Below are 5,681 nucleotides of genomic sequence, written 5' to 3'. Positions count from 1 at the left end.
GTCGCACAATGTAATCCTTAAAAAAATTGGATATTTTTTGTTTCTCATTTTAATTAGCTAACAAAAATAGGGTTAGTACAAGTACTATCTAGTCTCAGTGGATTCGACCTTACTTTGCATGTATTACTTCAATTGACGCATCTGCTTGTGTGCATCTACTTCACATCGATCAATTAGGCTCTCAATCTAACCTCTAGATCCATTCATTCAAACAATGAAGAAGGAAGGAGAGAATGAGAGTTTACCTTGAGCAAAGAAAGGATTAATCTTCAAGCACCACTAGCAAGACCAAAAGATCAACCAAACCAACCCTTAATCTTCGAAAGAATACCAAGGATGAGAGGAGGAGAGGATGAGAGAGTGACGGAGAGGAAACCCAAGAAAAAACACTTAAAAAGGGCTTATGAAGGCACTTTACGCTCGTGTGTAACCTAGTGTGCAGCCCACATAAGAGGCCCTCACACCTCCTCGCATGGGGTGTGTGGCCAGTGTCTGCCTATACGTAGCCCGCACACACTCTGTGCACAACCCACCCACTCTAGAACTTCGACTACAAACCCCAAAGAGCTCGGCAAGACGCACCGAGCTAAAAACAAAAAGAACTCAACTAAAACATCAAATCAACACACAAGAAATACCATACTCTACACAAGAAAGAAAAATGAAATACTACACTCACAATTCATGTTTTTTTTTTCAAATTTATATTTAGAAATTTTATTGTTATCATCTTATAATCCTATCCATATAATTATCTTAAAACTTCTATTTTGTTTTAAACTACAACACTTATAACAGGTCCCACAAATTTCTAGGGCCTCACTATTCATTTTATTTTAATTTATATTTAAACTTTTTATTTCCTATCCACAATTTAATTTTAAAAATTTTTAATTATTTTTTTTAAACTCTAAAATTTTTCTTATTTAATTTATTTAATTGATTTATGATAATATTTTCTTATTATATTATATATTTTATTATTTAATAAAAATAATTAAAAAAACATTTATTATGATTTTGGGGCCCCATTTTCTCTAAAACTGGTTTGGGTTAGATGCATAAATAAATATGATTTGGCTTTATTTTGAAGCAATTTTAGAAATTTTTTTTTCTCATGGAAAGAATTTATTTGCCATAGTTGAGCAATTAAAAAATTTGACTATTATGTTAAAGGCCAAGGGTTTGATTATCTCCTAATGCATGATTATGACATAAATAAGGTGTGTGTGATATCTTGTCCACGTTATAAAAAAATAAACTGTCACTATGTCTAATTAACGTATCATGACTATTACTTGTTCATATACCACCATGGTAGTTATTATTTTGTTAATAATAAAATTACCCTCTCATTAAAAGAAAATCCTCAAAACTATATACTTAATTGTTTCTTTCTTTTGGAAATATTAAACTTGAGAGATAAAAATTTGTCACAATACCTAAAATATCATTAATCTTTAAATATATGTGACGGTAATAACAAAAATAAATTTGAATTGAAAATTACCCATTTAGTTAAGGATAAGATATCGAAATAAAAGTTGGTTTATTTTATAAATTTATGGTAAATATTAACTAAAAACAATGGAGTTGATTAACAATGTACAATATTTAATCTGAGTTTTAGGGGATTTTTTGCTTGAATAACAATGCAATAATGGATAATTGTAAAACACCCTTGTAAAAAACCATATTTACTTTTATATTTCTACAAATAAATTTTATTAATTTATATAGTTTAAGACCAAATTTAATTAAAGTTTTTTTTTAATAACAAAGTTATCAGTTACTTTGTATACATCCTAAGAAGAAAAAATGAAAAAAAATTAACAATTAACAATTTTTTTTATCAAATTTATATGTTTATTTATAAGATATTTGACTATTATGTAAAAAGTCAAAGATTTATCTTCCTCTTATTATTTGTTGGATCATATGCAACTAATTTTGTTATTTGTTGGATCATATGCAACTAATTTTGTCTGGTGGAGCCATATGCAGAAAACCCCAATAAATTTTATTTTTATTTTTATTTTATTTTTTGTGACATATGAAGAATTATGAATTTTGTTAATGTGTCACACTGGCATACATACGTTTCTGTATGATATTTTGCCGTGGGCATTTGTGCTTCTTGTGTGATATCCAGAAGATGGTACCCAAAGTTCTGATGGCAGCAGCTTCTACTGCTTCCTTTCACTTGGCTTCTTCATCTGGGTTGTCTCCCTCCTCCAATCCCTGCTTTCCCCAGTGCATGCTGCCCTCACTTTCCTCCTCACAGTATGGTAAGGAATTCACTTCTTCATTTCTTTCTCTTTTGATTGTGTTACATCTTGTAGTCATCTCTACATCCTTTCTTGTTTTTCTAAAATTCTCTTCTTCCTTGAAGAATCATGAAATTTCAAAGAAAAGTAGTTTGTTTGTTTGTTGAATTATTGTAAGATTATGAAATTTTAGTTTATTTTTTGCGGACAATTGGAAACCATACAATGAAAGAATAAAAACATTGATGTAAGATGACCACGAATTAAGGAAGAAATAGCTTTCTTTATCTATGGAAATCAGCGTTGGTTTATCTTATTCTGATCATTTGTCATTATGTACTTTCTTTTCTTTTTTTCATGCTTAAGTAGCATGAACGAGGAACCTTTTGCTATGTCAGAGTTCTGATGTAGAGGCCCGGATCTTAGTTTGTTAGATTAATTTAATCCCAATCATATTTTGAGGATTGTTGGCTCTTCAAAAGTGTAAATTGGGCATGTATGTGGCGCCTATTTATTTTATTCTTTTTTTTCTATAACATTGGCTATGATATTTGATATCTGTAGATCAAATTAAACTTATAAAATCTTACATTTTTCTCTTTCTCCAATTTCTGAAGTAAATTCCGCAAATTATATAAGTTTTTATACCTTTTTGTTGTCCATTGAAGAACATAGAATTTCGATAATTTGGGCCATTTTTGGTTTGACATTTGTAGATAGATGCTAAAATTATTCTGCTGCACAGACACTGTAAATTTTTAGAGCAGCATAAGGACAATGAAATTGGGAAGGAGGTATTAATTTTGATGTCCACAGCTTCTGGATAGAAATAACAGTTATTTTGAATTTTATCCAGGTTTTGGAGGTGCTTACTTTTTAAGACACCAAAAAAACCAGAGGCATGCAAGGACAGTGCCACAAATTAACGCTGTTGCTATCCCAGCCTCTGTGGAGGAACCGCAAGTGTATGCCTTTTTACAATTTTTAGCCCTTATTTATTCATATTTGTTTTCTATAATCATTGTTCCAAATTTCATAAACATCCATGAGAAACATAGTCGATTATGCCTCATAAAATAATGTCTACTGAAGTTCCTACCTGGGAATAATAGGTGGAAGGTATCTAAGTCCAAATGTTAAGGAAATCAGGGTTTACATATTTTTTATAAGTCTGCGGCTTTTTGGCAGTTCTAAAATGGTTCAGGTGGCATGCTTCTTGACAGGTCTAATTGAATGTGGTGATATCCTTACACGCTTATAGGAAAGGAATAATTGGAACTCTGACCAAAAACCCATGTTGTTCCCTGAAACAAAAAGGTTTCTTTTGGTCGAAGGATTGAAATAAAAATTTAAACATGGGCCAAGAGTGGTGAATTTTTGATAGTTTGATGACTATGGCCACACTGCTCTTCTTAGTTCAAGGATAAAAAAAAGTACACTTTCACCATTGTAAAAGTAAAGATTGAGTAGAGCCTTGTGTCCTGTCCCTTGTAACTTCAACTTTGGCTATCTTTTGCATCAAGAAATCTTAAAGCTAAACATTCTTATCATTTAAAATGCTATTGAATGTTTTTTGGGTTTTTTTCCTGAATGGAATGGAGCTTTTTCAGTGGAGTAGACCTTTGAGTAGTGCATCTTCTTTATTTTTCAGGTGTTATCTTCCTACCTGGGCTGATTTTGAGCTTGGAAGGACCCATGTTTTCTGGAAACTTCAAATGGTCTTCCTCCTACTTCTGTATGTTGGCTACTCACTTAATCTTCTTCTTGATTTTTATAGTTTTTATTTCTTGTGTATGACTTCAACCATTGGCAGGGAGAGGAATTAAAACTCTTCTATAATCCATTGGCAAGTAAACTTGTGCCGAATGAGCGAGTTTGGTGTCGCATTTAATGGTACATGCTTCATTCAAAAACTTTTTTTGTTTTGGCGTATAGGCTTGATAAAATTTCCATGTGTTAAGATTTCATTCATTATAGGGGGATTTAATCAGCCAATCATGTGTGGCGGTGAGCCGAGAGTAATGACTAGAAAAAGCCGAGGGAAAGCTGATCCTCCCATATATACCATAAAACTACGTGTTCCTATCCATGGTATGTATACTTTACATAAATAGTTGGTTGAATTGCAAAAGGATGCAGCAATGGAAGATTGTTTGTCTAACTCCATATGGTTTATATAATAGCCGTAAACTTGATCTTCTCATTCACTAATGGAGTCGACTGGGATGGACCATACAAATTGCAATTTGAAGTCCCAAAGAGGTGGAGAAACAAACCAATAAGCTTTTTCAATAAGGTTAGCTAAATATAAATGCTATACACTTCTCTCAGTCCTCTTGTTTCCAAAAACGGAAACATTTCCAACTCAAAGGTTTTCTTTATTTTTATTTTTTGCCAACTATTGGCTCGAGATCTAAGAAGTGGATTGACTTCTTTCTCTCACTTTGATTGCCTAGTTGTGAAGAACCCCATTTCTTTCCAACTTTTCACATTTTAAAGTTTCATTTCGGTTCAAAGCCTTGTAAAAATGGCATAGTGATCATCATTAAAATAATTTTATTAAAATAATTTTGACTTTATGAATGCTTCATTTTCTCAAAATAAAAAAATAAAAAAATAGAAAGTGAGACTATATCTCTAAATTCTCCTTCTTCAAGAAAGTGGCAAATCATCTTCACTTTCTCTGCTAGAAACCCTATTTCCCAAATTCATCTTGTAGAAGATGTGCTTACAGCGAATGAGTTTTTCAGCAAATTAGATATAGTTTGCCATTAGAATGTAGATAACGATTTCTCATTATCTTTATATTTTGAAACTCTTCTCTTTTGCTTAAATGTTGACAAATGTGCTAATTATTAATTACTGTTTCTTGCCTGCAGGGTCTTGCTGAAGAATTGAAGGTAGATGGTGCCTGTGATAGAGCAATCTTTCCAGACTCAAACATAGTCATTACAAGTTGCTCGATCGGCACACTATATGCTGAGGGGGTGGGTGAATAAATATATATATAAAAGAGCAAAGCTTAATGCTTCTTGATCTATCCTAATTAGCATTGTTTGTGTGACTTCTCTCTGCAGGGTGATCGCTGCAAGCTGGATCTTGTTGCAGGTTGTATGGATCCCGATTCACCATTGTACGATCCTCTGGCAAATGTTGACGACGGGTCTTGCCCTCTGGATTCTGATTCTGAAGAATGAGAACCTTCAGGTCTGTTCTATGCCTTGTTTGTCATGATGATGATGGATCATTTGTTTGGTGATTTATATGCAAGTCTAATGCTTGCCAAAGCTGATAAAAATGTTATGTGTTGTAGATATTATTTTTGTGCAAAACTGTAAAACTGAATTGCAGCATGTATGTATTTGTCCATGATTAGCACAGATTGAATCTTTATATCCATATGAACTATCATTT

The 5,681-nt window shown here is 32.4% G+C and overlaps 1 pseudogene; it reads left to right on the top strand.

Moving 5' to 3' along the window:
* Positions 1-2,108: 2,108 nt before the first annotated feature.
* LOC120264505 lies at positions 2,109-5,475 on the top strand (annotated as a pseudogene).
* The last annotated feature ends 206 nt before the right edge of the window (positions 5,476-5,681 follow it).

The sequence above is a fragment of the Dioscorea cayenensis genome, chromosome 7 (genome assembly GCF_009730915.1).
Source record: "Dioscorea cayenensis subsp. rotundata cultivar TDr96_F1 chromosome 7, TDr96_F1_v2_PseudoChromosome.rev07_lg8_w22 25.fasta, whole genome shotgun sequence".
In the NCBI taxonomy this organism is placed as follows: Eukaryota; Viridiplantae; Streptophyta; class Magnoliopsida; order Dioscoreales; family Dioscoreaceae; genus Dioscorea; species Dioscorea cayenensis.
This window is presented reverse-complemented; position numbering and strand designations above follow the sequence as displayed.